The sequence below is a fragment of the Hemicordylus capensis genome, chromosome 5 (assembly GCF_027244095.1).
Source record: "Hemicordylus capensis ecotype Gifberg chromosome 5, rHemCap1.1.pri, whole genome shotgun sequence".
Taxonomy (NCBI): domain Eukaryota; kingdom Metazoa; phylum Chordata; class Lepidosauria; order Squamata; family Cordylidae; genus Hemicordylus; species Hemicordylus capensis.
The window spans coordinates 149,196,627-149,210,593 of record NC_069661.1 but is presented as its reverse complement, the minus strand read 5'-3'; the positions used below and the strand labels follow the sequence as shown (position 1 = coordinate 149,210,593).

The window sequence follows — 13,967 nt, the reverse complement described above, 5'->3', positions numbered from 1 at the left end:
TTTTAAAGTCTCCTTTAACTCCCAGAATTACTTCCACAATTCTTTAGGTTCTGGCTTGATCAGAAGCTCTGGTATTTTGATCCCAAATCAGTGACCTAATTTCTGGGTTGATGGAATATATAGTGTTTTTCCAAGGTATTCATCATGTGACGGGCATTATGTTATGTTCTGCATGCTTCGAGACAGGACCAATATATAGTGTTTCCATTAATAATGCTGATACAAGTGCAAACGGTTGCATTGTCGGTTTTGCTCATGAAGGATATCACAGCACCCTACTCCTGGGCAAAAAACAAAACAACAACTGGGGGAGAAAAGTTACAAATAAAGTAAGAAAGATTAAAAACTCACCATCTGATATCCTGACGAACCTTATTTGAGGGATTTCTGTTGAAATTAAAAGGGACGAGTTAGGCATGCCTAATCTGTCCTTTTAATTTTGATGGGAATTCCTCAAGTAAATTCAGTTAAGATGTCCGCCAGTGACTTTAATGGTTTAAAAAGTAATAATGCTAAATACTCTCATTTGTGTGTTTGCCTGAGGTGCACTGCAATGGTGGCAAAAGTTTTGCAATGTTGCATGGGGTTTTGCATATTAACTGTAGCCTGGTCCTAAGTTTTACTATACTCCTACACTATTGTAGTAAAATGTAGGACCAGGCTACATCTTTAATGTATCTTTATGTGGAGCAGCTAATTATAAATTGGCCACTGCTCAAATTGAATAGCTATACATGAGATACAAAACTTCAGACGTACTTGTATCATTTCATTCTTATGACTGGGTCTGTGGGTGAAGCATAGTAATTTCTCTTGTCACTGGAATGAAGTGATTCACTTACCTAAATAGAATCCACACTCCAGAATGTGGTGATCTAAGTATATAATGTTGTGACTTGAATATAGAGGGGATAGAATAGATTTCCTTCATGTTTAGCTAGGAGGTTAAGACTGTATTTTATAGTTAGCCATCTTCTTTTTGTAGCTTGTAAGCTGTAGCTGGTTATTGAAAAGCTTGCTTTTGGAAAACCACTATGACTTATTCTCAAGCTTCTGGGTTCCCCAGAACTCTTCATCAAGTTGAATATTAAATGAAGCAAAAAATAAAGGGATATGGGGTGGCTAGGGAAAAAGTGGATATGTTTTAGGAACCTGAGTGTCTGCAAGTGAATTTTCCTAAGATAATGTGTGGGAGGAGTTAATCTAGTTAAGTCTGAGCTTCTTTACAAGGTGAGACTATATTCATGATGCATCCTAGGCTTCTGGGACAGGGAAGAATAATATGTGTCTTCCCATTTTTAGGAAACCTAAAATCCAACAGTTACTCTGTTTCATCTTCTGCATTAATTGAAGCATGCAGGCCCCTTTGATAAAGCAGAAGTAAAAGAGAAATATGATAATCTTTATATTAGCAAACTTTGATTGTGACTTTTGGATTTTTGCTAATGGACCAATACAGCTGCATATGATTTTTCTGTACTCTTTTTAAGGGTAATTTTTCAAAGGTTATGTTAATAGAATTTAGAACCTAGTAATCCTAGCTTATTTGTTGTCCTAGGTATTGTGCATCTCTTTTTAAGTGTAACCCTGTACCTGGAAGATGAAAAATAATGTAGAGAAACTTTGCTAAAATATACTAATAAATCAATTGCTGAGATACTATAGCCCTCTTCAGACATGGAGGGGGGGGGACGGTGGATGCTCTACTTGTATACAGTATCCCAAAAACATTCCATGAATCCTTGTCCTGACACTGATGTGCTCAGAAGCCTTATCTACCTGCTGTCCACGCTTACAGCTTTTGTCTGAAAACACAAACACTGCCATTATGAACAGATTTTTTTGTGATCAGAAGGCTGGGGTGCCCCAAAAAAGCATTTGGCTCTTCAGACAAATGTAAGTGTGGACAGTGGGTGAGTAAAGCTTCTGAGTACATCAACTTGGGGCCAGGACTTCGGGGCATCCTCTCAGGATTCTGTACTCTGATAGAGTCCCACCCTTTTAGCACCTGAAGAGGGTTTTATAACAGCAGATAAATGGGGAGGGGTAGTTTAAATGAGGGGTATAGTAGAAGTATCCTGGTACACCCCTCTTTTGTACATCCCTCCACAATAATCCTGAGATAGTCACATATTCCTTCCTTTAAAAGGTGATTTCCAGATTGCCCAAGAGGTAGGCCACCTAATGGTGCAGCGGAGAAATGACTTGCCTAGCAAGCATGAGGTTGCCAGTTTGAATCCCTGCTGGTATGATTCCCAGAATATGGAATACTCCTGTATCGGGCAGCAGTGATATAGGAAGATGCTGAAAGGCATCATCTCATACTACACGGGATATGGAAAAACCACATGGCTCTCTGGTTGCCATGAGTTGACACAGACTTGACAGCACACTTTACTTTTACTTTAGAATTGCAAAATGGAATCTTGAAGTCTACTGTAGATTGCCAGCATGGAAGAGCTGGGCTGTAAGATCCTTTCATAAGAGTAATTTGTAAGTGGCTTAAGAAGTGGAATTGAAGACCAGATCCTAGATATTGATATCAAACTGCCACACTCAATTTTGTAACCATTTCAGAACTTGCTTATGACACTAAATCTATTTCCCCTTGTAAATAAGAACAAATAATAAGTATAATAAATAATAATGATTATTTAAATAAGAAGAAGTAAATAAGAAATAAATTAAGAACAGCCCTGCTGGATCAGGCTCAAGGCCTATCTAGTCCAGTATCCTGTTTCACACAGTGGCCCACCAGATGCCTCTGGGAAGCCCGCAGGCAAGAGCTGAAAGCATGCCCTCTCTCCTGCTATTGCTCCCCTGCAACTGGTATTTAGAGGCATTTTGCCTCTGAGGCTTGAGGTGACCTATAGCCACCAGACTAGTAGCCATTGATAGACCTGTCCACGTGAACTTATCCAAATTCCTCTTAAAACCATCCAGGCTGCTGGCAGTCACCACATCCTGTGGCAGAGAATTCCACAAGTTGATTATGTGTTGTGTGAAAAAGTACTTCCTTTTTTTGGTCCTAAATTTCTTGGCAATCATTTTCATCGGATGACCCCTGGTTCTAGTGTTATGCGAGAGGGAGAAAAACTTCTCTTTTTCCACTCTCTCCAAACCGTGCATAATTTTCTAAATCTCTATCATATTTCCCCTCAGTCATTTTTTTTATAAACTTAAAAGCCCAAGGTTTGGTAGCTTTACTTTGCAATGAAGGTGCTCTTGCTCCTGATCATCTTGGTTGCCCTCTGCTGCACTTTTTTCCAGATCTACCATGTCCTTTCTGAGGTACGGTGACCAGAACTGTATGCAGTACTCCCAATGTGGCCGCACCATAGTATGGTAAAGGGGCATTATAATTTTAGCAGTTTTTTCAATCCCCTTCGAAGTGATTCCAGGCATGGAATTGATTTTTTTCACAGCTGAATTGATCTTTTTCACACTTTCAACATGCTGCCCATCATGACCCCAAGATCCCTCTCCTGGTCAGTCACCGACAGCTCAGACCCCATCAGCGAATAAGTGCATTTGGGATTTTTTGCCCCAATATGCATTACTTTACACTTGCTTACATTGAAATGCATTTGTCATTGTTGCCCACTTCCCCAGTTTGGAGAGATCCTTTTGGAGCTCCTTGCAATCTCTTTGGGATTTCACTACCCTAAATAGTTTAGTGCCACCTGCAAATTTTGCCAACTCGCTGCTTACCCCAACTTCTAGTTGATTTATGAATTGAAAAGCACTGGTCTTGGTATAGATTCCTTGGGGGACCCCACTGCTTACTTTCCTCCACTGTGAAAACTCTTCATTTATACCTATTTTCTGTTTTCTGTCCTTCAACCAGTTACCAGTCCACACATGAACCTGTCCCCTTCTCCCATGACTGCTAGGTTTTCTCAAGAGACTTTGCTCAGGAACTTTGTAAGCTTTTTGATAGTCTTGGTATACTATGTCAACTGGATTACCTTTATCAACACACCTGTTGATACTTTCAAAGAACTCCAAAAAGTTGGTGAGGCAAAATGTACCTTTGCAGAAGCCATGCTGGTTCTCCTTCAGCGGGGGAATGTTATTCTATATATTTAACAATTTCATCCATGAGAATTCTTTCCATCAATTTGTCTGAAACAGATGTTAAGCTTGTGTACCAAACGTATGTTGTCCGTCCCCTGCCACCTAGGTATAAAGCCAACCTGTCAGGGGTGTACAATATTATTTACACAGCTATTAAGATGGGTTGCCATAACATTAGCAAAAATCCTGACATCCACTTTTAATAATGATATTGGTCTATAGGTTTTACATTGATGTGGATCTCTTAATGGTTTTGATATAAGAGATACATTTGCCTTGTAGACCATGAGTTGCAGGTGGCAACTCATGCGTATTTGTGGCTTCCATAGCCACTTCTGCCAACAGTGGGGCTAATCTGTCAGAGAATGTCTTGTACCAATCTGAAGGGTATCCATCTGTGCCTGGGGCCTTTCCTGATTTAATTTTTAAAAATTGGTTCTTGGATTTCAGCTAGAGAGATAGGCGCTGCAAGGAGTGTAGATTGTGATTCGGTAAGGGTCGGCATCTGTATTTTATCCAGGAATTGCTGGATCCCTTCACTATTATGGGATGGGACTTGATTATATAGTGCTGAATAAAACTTTTCAAATGCCAAATTAATAGCCTTGTTATCTTAACAAGGCTATTAATTAATTATTGAATTAATAATAATAGTAATAATAATAATAATCAGTATGTAAATGCCCTGTACTCTCCTTGATGCCTGTTATGTGGGAGCGGTTTTGTATTTGTTTGATCATATAGGCCAAAAGCTTGCCTCCTCCTTCTCCTGATTCCCAGTATGTTTGCCTAGAGCAAGCTAGGAGAAAATCAGCCTGTTCGGCAGGGTGGATTTGATTTAAATCAAACTGATTTAAATCACGATTTAAATCACGATTTAAATCACTAGCAGGGTGGATAAAAATCAAAAAAATTTGATTTAAATTTTAAAAAATCCAATTTAAATAAAAAAAATTGGATTTTTGATTTAAATCGGATTTTTTTGATTTAAATCGGATTTTTTTTTATTTTTATCCACCCTGCTAGTGATTTAAATAAAATCCACCCTGCTGTTCGGCATGTATCAGCTTTACATCACATTGTAGTTTCAGGAGTCTCGCATAGATCTGAGGGGACAGGCTGGCGTTACCAGCCGAGTCACTTTAAGTTTCTCTTCAGATTCCTTGTTTCTCTTGAGCTGGCTGTTGTTGTTTTTTAAATATAAGGCAAAGACAATAATCCTGCCTCATAGGTATCCCTTGAGAGTATCTCAAAGGAGTGCACAGCTAATTCCTGGGGTCCTGTTAGACTGTAAGAATTCTTGAATTTCAGAATTCTTTCAGTAATAAATTTGGGATCCTTTAACAGGAACGTATTCCATCTCCATTATCTTTGCTTCTGGTTTCTGGAATCTGTCAATAGTATTTTTAATGCTACTGGGTCATGATCCAAAATAATAAGCAGGCCAATTTCACACGTAATCACCTTTCTCTCCAAAGTTGGGGACAAAAGCCAAAAATCAATCCTTGAGCTTGTTTTATGGGTTTTTGATAAGAAGTAATCCCTGTCTTTGGACAGTCTCCATACATCATAGTCTCTATACATCACAGAGGCTAAGGTCCTCAATTATACCATTTAACAGAACCTGAGATTTTGAAGTGTGGGTTGTCCCGTGCTTCTATCAATTAGAGGGTTCAGGGCCTTGTTGAAGTCTCCACCATAGATTAGATTATTGTTCTCCCTTGTAAGAAGCTTAGAGAGTAGTGCCGCAAATAAGAAAGGGCAATCTTCATTGCGGGCATATGCATTAGCTAATAGAAAGGTTTTGGGTCTAATCTGTGCCACAATAATGTATCTTCCTAGGGGATCCGCTTCTACATTAAGGGGATTAAATGTGATGCTCTTATGTACTAAAATTGGCACCCTTTTTATTTTATTTTATTTTTTTATTTATATTCTTCTTATTCTTATTCTTTCCTTCCAAAATGGCTCATGGCAGTTTACAAGAAGATAAAAACAATTAAAATCAGAACTATAAAAACAGAATAAAACCAATTTAAACATTCAAACAGCTAAAAACCCTGGAAAACCAGGGCATTTAAAACAGTTTAAAACAGTTTACAGTAGTTTAAAAATCCTGGATGGCCAGGCCAAACAGGTTTTAAGGGCTCTCCTGAAAGACAATAAAGAACTCAAATTACAGATTTCTGCTGGGAGTGCATTCCACAGCCCAGGACCAGCTACAGAGAAGGCCTACCTCTGAGTCACCACCAGACAAACCGGTGGTAACTGGAGACAGACCTCCTAAGATGACCTTAATGTACAGTGGGGATCGTGCAGAAGAAGGCGCTCTCTAAGATAACTCGGACCTAAGCCGTTCAGGGCTTTAAAGGTAATAACCAGCACTTTGTATTTTGCCCAGAAATGTATCAGCAGCCTGTGTAACTGTTTCAAGACAGGCATAATATGGTCTCTCTGGGTTGCCCCAGAGACCAATCTGGCTGTCACATTTTGAAGTTTCTGAACTACGTACAAAGGCAGCCCCACATAGAGCGCATTGCAATAGTCAAGCCTGGAGGTTACCAACTGATGCACCACTGTTTTGAGGTCATTCTCTTCAAGGAATGGGTGCAACTGTCGTATCAGCCAAAGCTGATAGAAAGCACTCCTGGTCATGGCCTCCACCTGAGATTCCAGGGTGAGGCCTGGGTCCAGGAGTATTCTCAAACTGTGCCGCTGCTCCCTCTGGGGAAGTGTAACCCCACCCAGCACAGGAAGATCTAACTCAAGCCTCAGATTCCGATCTCCCACAATGAGCACCTCCGTCTTGCTTGGATTCAGCTTCAATTTGTTATCCCTCATCCATCCCATTACTGCTTGTAGGCAGGCATTTAGAGAATGAGTGCCATTTTCTGAAGATGAAAAGCATACTGATAACACCCAGCACCAAAACTCCTGATGACCTCACCCAGCAGTTTCATGTAGATATTAAAAAGCATTGGTGACAGAATGGAGCCCTGAGGGACTCCATATAACTGCTCCTGTTTTGAGGAGCACCTGTCATCAAGCTCCACCATCTGGAATCTACTCGAGAGATAGGAGCGAAACCACTTCAAAGCAGTGCCCCCTATCTCCAACTCCCGCAGGCTATCCAGAAGGATACCATGGTTGATGTTATCAAATGCCACCAAGAGATCCAGAAGAACCAGCAGAGTCACACTCCCTCTTTTGGTTCCCTGGTAAAGGTCATCCATCAGGCTGACCAAGGCAGTCTCAACCCCAAAGCCAGCTCTAAAGGCAGTTTGAAATGGGTCTAGATAATCAGTTTCCTCCAAAACTGCCTGGAGCTGGTCGGCCACGACCCTCTCAATCACCTTGCCCAGCCAAGTGAGATTGGAGATTGGCCTGTAACTATCCATCGCTAAGGGGTCCAGGGAAGGTTTCTTAAGGAGTGGTCTAACCATTGCCTCCTTCAGACAAGGAGGAACCCTGCCCTTCCACAGCGATGCATTTATGATATTAACTAGGCCACCTCCAACAATCTCCCTGCTAGACAGAAGCAAGCCAAGCTTGATTTGGAAGAAGACCCAGCCCCATTACATGGTCTACCCAGCTCCGTTTGAGTCTGTGAATATCTTTTTCTAACGTGTGTTGTAAGAAGACTACATCTACTCTATGTCTCTTTAAATATCTGAGGATTTGAGTCCTTTTTTGTGGTGGTCACAGCCCCTTAGTATTCCAGGAAACAAAATTCATATGCCCTGCCATTTGAGAATTGTAAAGATGGTGCCCAAAGGTATATTGTCCCAGTGTTCTGGTATTCTAAACCCATCCGGTCTCTTTCGCTCAGTCACCCTTGCCCAGGTTGGTTCATTAATGCAAGTAGCCTTGAGTCCTTCCATTTGGCACCAGAGATCAGGTGTCGTTTGGGCAGCTTGGTTCAAGAACTTAAGTGGGAGTTCACTATGACCCTCCAAAGTTGGGCCTTTAGAACTCAATAGAAATATGTTTTAAAAACACACAACAACAACAACCAAGTAGGTAGACTTTAAAATTGAAGACCTTTATACTGCTTTGTATGCTGGGATAGCAGTTCAGGCATTTAATGATCTAGTTGCGGTGGTGAGAACAATGTGTAGGGAACAATGGAGTAGAGAAGAGGAAAGTAGTAGAGAGGAGGAGAGAGTTAGGAGACAGATAGAAGAAGAGGTAGACAATCAACATTAAACTTTCCAGAAGGGCCAGCTATGAGGCAATTCCCAAGTTCCTCAACGCCAGGGTGGATTTGATTTAAATCAAACTGATTTAAATCACGATAATTTAAATCACTAGCAGGGTGGATAAAAATAAAAATAAAATCCGATTTAAATCAAAAAAATCAGATTTTTTAAATTTAAATTGGATTTTTTAAAATTTAAATCAGATTTTTTTGATTTTTATCCACCCTGCTAGTGATTTAAATCAGTTTGATTTAAATCAAATCCACCCTGCTCAACATACATCCCATACAAAAACTGTAAACATGATACAATTCCCACCCTCCCAGAGTTCTATACCCTGATTCTGCCTTCCTGTTCAAAAGGCCAGAGCAAGTTAACAGGACAAGAGTCACTTCTGTTCTTGTGGCTGTTGTCAAAAACAAAACAAGGCACAGCATGAGCTGCGTCCCCCAAGGCTGACATATAGCATACTCAGAAAGGTAGCTTCTTTGGTGTTTTGTGCATGTAGCTGCTTTGTGGAGATTATATCTCCTATCTTCTGTTCCCTAGAAAGGGTGTCCACCAATGCAGGCCCCCTACCCAAGGCACTTTATATAAATTGTTCCCTCCTACATCCTCCTATAGCCTGTGGCCATCTAAACATGTATCACATGATCCCTTGAGACCACCACCACGTATCTAGTCCTCATTTTTCTTTTTTGTTGTTTGCCCTTACTTTTTACTTTAACACTTTAAACCTGAGAGGGAGAGAACCCAGCACCTTCACCCAGGGAAGAAATGTAGCACCCAGCATACATTATAGAAAGATATCTTGCTACAGCTCTATGTAATTAAGAGTCAGCTATTTACTTGCAGTCACTGCAGGAATAATTCAGCCTGGGCCGGATTACCAAAGCGATGCATTTTGCCCTCAAGAAGGCAGCAGAGAATTGCAGGGTATTTGAGGAAGCAAGTTATGTTCTTTTCTCTTGCTAAGGACCCACAATACTGGAATTTCTTTCTTTGATCAACGACCGCCTTTGTGAAATCCTGAGATAGATAAATCTGTTCTTCATCCAGGCCCTACATTAGTGAGCCTTTTGCTCTGGCTCTTGCCAGAAGATCTTCTTTAGTTGTAATTTAAATCTTAGTAGCTTAAAGACAATGGCCCTTGGATGAGCACCTCTAGATGAAGGTGTACCCAGGGCTCTGTGTGCCTGCTGAATCTCAAGATCATAGTCTTGAGGGAGGTCCAGAACTTGTTGTAAGAGAGTAGTCGCAAACTTTATCATATTTCGTTCTCCAGCACCTTCTTTCAACCCTACTAAGCACAAGTTATTCAGATGGCTACGGCTCTACAAATCTGTTAGCTTGTCCCTGAGGTTAGCTAGTTCACGATTATTTTGATGGAGGGAGACCTCCGTTGCATTGGTCCTGTTTTTAGTATTTAAAATGCGCCCCTCTACTTCCTGAACTCTAGAAGTGAGGTGCTCCATTGCCCCACAAAATTCCCCCATCTCAGCCTTAATGGCATCAAGACGTTGCTTGAGACTTTTTCTATCGCTTGCCATCTCCTTAATGAGTCAAAAGAGAGCTTTTACATCTGCCCCATCCGCGGCTTTATCTCAAGGTCTTTTCTTGCCGCCCCCCCTTAGGGATTTTCTTGCCGCCGCCACAGCCCCCCCCCCCCCCAGTTCGACGCTTCTGCTCCTTTCCCCCTTCTTATTCTGGCTATGGAGTTGACAGGGGGTGGGGGTTGTATTTTTCCAAACCTCTTCCTGGTTTCTCTTCTGAGTTTTTTTATTACCCCTCTTTCTCTCCTTTAGGCAGGTTGTTTGGTTGCCTGCAGACAGACTAAGCTTGGATTGCCTCTGTTGTTTCCTGTGGTGGTGGCGGGAGGAGGTCAGCAAAGCTTGTTGGAGCAACAATATCATTGTAAACAATATTTACAGTATTGTAAACTGCCCAGAGATGCAAGTTTTGGGTGGTATAGAAATATTTTAAATAAATAATAATCTTCTAAGGGGGGACGGGAGAGGTTGATCAGCCACAGAATGCAGGCAGTGTTTCTCAACCACCGATCTGCAGACTGGTGCCAGTCCACAAGGTGTTGGGTACTGGTTAGTGAGACATCACTAATAAAAATCCCCCCCACACACACACACACAATTTCGGGCTGGCGGGAGCTCTCTGGAGCTCATTTCAAGGCAGCCCTCACTGCTGGATAATGTTCATTTTGAGGAAGCAAAATGAACGTTATCCAGCAGAGAGGGCTGCCTGGGAATGAGCTCCAGAGAGTTCCCGCTGGCCCGAAATAGTGTGTGTGTGTGTGGTGGTTTTTATTAGTGATGTCTCACTAACCAGTACCCAACACCTTGTGGACCGGCACCAGTCTGCAGATCGGTGGTTGAGAAACACTGCTCTATATTTCTTTTTCTTTATTTCTCCTGTCTCTCCACCACATGGCCCAGCCCCCTCCTCTGTTTCTCTCCTTTGTTGGCTCTTTCCCCTCCCTCCTTCAAGCTACCAGGCTGCTGCCAAACCTTCTCCTTTTCTCTGGAGCAGTACAGCTCCATCTTAATTCCGTTCCGAGGTGCGGTGGCAAGGGAAGAGGGGGTGGCGAGGTTTCAACAGCAGGAACTTCTCAGTGGTGAGGGCAGGGGCCCATCAGCTGTAATCTAATTCTGAAGTGCTGGGTGAGGAGCTGGGGTTGCAAACCTCCCTTTAATAATTCCCTGAAGCTTGGGGAAGGAGTTAAAAGGGCTGGATTTCATAGGATGTGGGTGGAAGGCTCACGGAACTCAAAGGAGCACCGCCATTCCAGCTGGAAGTGCCCACCGGAAGTCCTCTAATAATACTTCATCAGAAAGACCTTGTTGCTACTAATGTACATTGCTTCAGGTGTCATAATCTATATATATAACCAGGGTGGATTTGATTTAAATCATGATTTAAATCACTAGCAGGGTGGATAAAAATAAAAAAAATCTGATTTAAATAAAAAAAAATCCGATTTAAATCAAAAATCCGATTTAAATAAAAAAAATCCGATTTTTTTGATTTAAATCGGATTTTTTTGATTTTTATCCACCCTGCTAGTGATTTAAATCGTGATTTAAATCAGTTTGATTTAAATCAAATCCACCCTGTATATAATTCTACTGGGTGTGCCCAGGAAAAATGCGTCCCGGCAGCCCAGCTGATTGGCACACCCAGGAGAATGGTGGTGGCCATGGCCGCTGGTGGGTCTGGCCTGGCAGCGATGGGGACAGGCCGAGGCGCCGGGCCAGGCGAGGTGAAGAGGCAGCAGGGGAAGCCAGGCGAGGCGGCGGCGGGCCCAGCCGGGAGGAGGCAGCGGGGGAAGCCGGAGGAGGAGGCGGGGGGAGGAAGCCGGGCGAGGCGGCGGGCCCAGCTGGAGGAGGTGGTGGGGGGAGGCAGCGGGGGGGGGAAGCCAGAGGAGGCGGCGGGCCCGGCTGGAGGAGGCGGTGGGGGAAGCCGGGCGAGGCGGCGGCTGGCCCGGCCGGAGCCGCGGGCAGCAGTGGTGGGCCTGGGCAGAGCCCAACTAGAAGCACAGATGCTCTGTGCCCGGGCCCACTAGTAAAAGCATAACACCGATCGACAACACAATAAACATGCGAATTTAACCAACAGGCATGTGCAGATATGTGTATTGTACAGGTCCACTTGCTAGGTAATCAGCATTTCTGCAGAACCCTATTGAGTGTATGCTTGAAGGCAGATCAATTTTTGTTTAATAGACTAATAGAAATCAGGCAGAGAAAAGGTTTATTGTAATGTAGGTTTATTTAATGAATCAGAACCTAGTTTCACTGTAACTAGATTTGTTTAGCTGTACCTTGGCTTTTTGGGATCCCATTCCTTCTTCTGCTCTCGCATGAACTGCCTGGATTCTTTCCCAGCCTGCTTTGCTCTGCTGTGCTGCTGGTAAGAGAGAGTAGCTCATCAGCTACTCTCTCATCATTAGTTGGATTTAAAAAGGAGGTGTGGGCCTCTTCTCTTGAGCAGTGAGAAGGGTTCCAGAGTGGGCTACGGGGAAGGTGAGTTCGATGTACCCTCCTCGCAGACGCATAGCTTTTCCTCCTTGGGCAGGCAGATCATCCTCCCAGATGAACACCGGCTCCTGCCGGTAGCTCAGAGAGTCGGTGTGCTGGGACGTTCCTTCAACCCCAAGCTCCAATAATGTAGTGTGCAAGTATGTGGTGCATTATTGGGAACACCCCGTCCGAGTCTGCCAGCTACAGCTGACACACAATTGGAAAAACAGGGTAAGGGGGTTAGGAGAGCATTCACTCTCCTAACTCAGTTTTGAGGGGAGGTTGCACAAGCAGGTTTGCTGCTGTGGTGCTGTAAGGATTCACACACATGTGCAAAACGGGACTTTCCCAGTTCTCATATTGTTGTGAAGCTGTGGGGTTATCTGAAAGATCTGTAGAGCCTTGCATAAGTTTTCCTTTGTAAGGGGGCGTGGTGAAGTGCCACTTGATTACCTAGGAAGCACACCCCCCCCCAAAAAAACCCTTTTCAGTTCTGCTCTTGTTAGTAAATGATAGAAGTAAGGTACAAGGGAGAGGAAGATCAGATTGGGAAAGGGATTTCAGGGCAACCTGTACTGTTTTAATGGTTGCAGTGACAACAGGCTGCTGCTGGACTTCTATTCTGACATGGAACAGGATGAGAGTAGCAGGGGGGCATAGAAGATTGACAAGTGCGATTGGATGCCCTTCCGTGATGAGATGCATTGAGAGTGAGGGAGTTTAAAATTGGGGCTGTGCCTAACACAGATCAGCAGAATATTTATTTGATGAGCCTTTTGTTATGTTTTGCTTCAGGGGTAAAAAAAAGGGGGGGTGTAAAAAAAAAGTAGGATGCATTTGACCCATGTTCATTTGTTTGCATGTGCTTGTTGAAAGGAAAGATGAATCATGTCAGCTTTGCCTAATGTATGTAGGCAAAGAATGGAGAGATGACTTAAGAAGTGGTTAGAATGGATAGGGAAGGTTTTTGAGCTGGTACTATTGAGAGACATTTGTGGCCTAGAGTTGCCATGTCACAGATTGTGTCTCTTTGAATAGCATCTCTTGGAGGGAAGAGTCAAAGAAAGTCTGGGTTCAGATGTATCACAGAATTATGATTAAGCATAATTAGGTACACAAGCCAACTTTCAAACCTAGAGTTGTCTTGGTTAGATGATCATAAACTGCCATGACATAGGTTCAGACCTCAAATGTTGCCTAGAGTACATGAAATGAACAGAGATTACACATGACATCTGAACCCGTTCAATGTGTGCAACCCTTTAAAAAGAAACTTGCATATTGAAACATGCTCAACTTGAATTACTGAGCCAAATGTTAACTCTATAGTTTAAATGGTTCACTACCCTCTTAACTTAATACAAGACACATTGTGGGTTGTTGTGGAGTATATGTTTAATCCTCAGCAGAGTTCATATGCGCTCTACGTGGGGCTGCCTTTGTATGTAGTCTGGAAACTTCAGTTGGTTCAGAATGCGGCAGCCAGGTTGGTCTCTGGGTCATCTCAGAGACCACATTACTCCCTTGTTGATGGAGCTACACTGGCTGCCAATAGGTTTCCGGGCAAAATACAAAGTGCTAGTTATAACTTATAAAACCCTAAACGGCTTAGGCCCTGGGTATTTAAGAGAATGTCTTTTTCATTATGTGCCCCACC

At 42.8% G+C, this 13,967-nt stretch overlaps 1 protein-coding gene across 3 annotated transcripts in view; it reads left to right on the top strand.

The window, feature by feature from the left end:
* The window catches only part of RSBN1L (round spermatid basic protein 1 like), a 65,850-nt gene that overhangs the window by 23,121 nt on the left and 28,762 nt on the right, over positions 1–13,967 (top strand). The window lies entirely within an intron of this gene.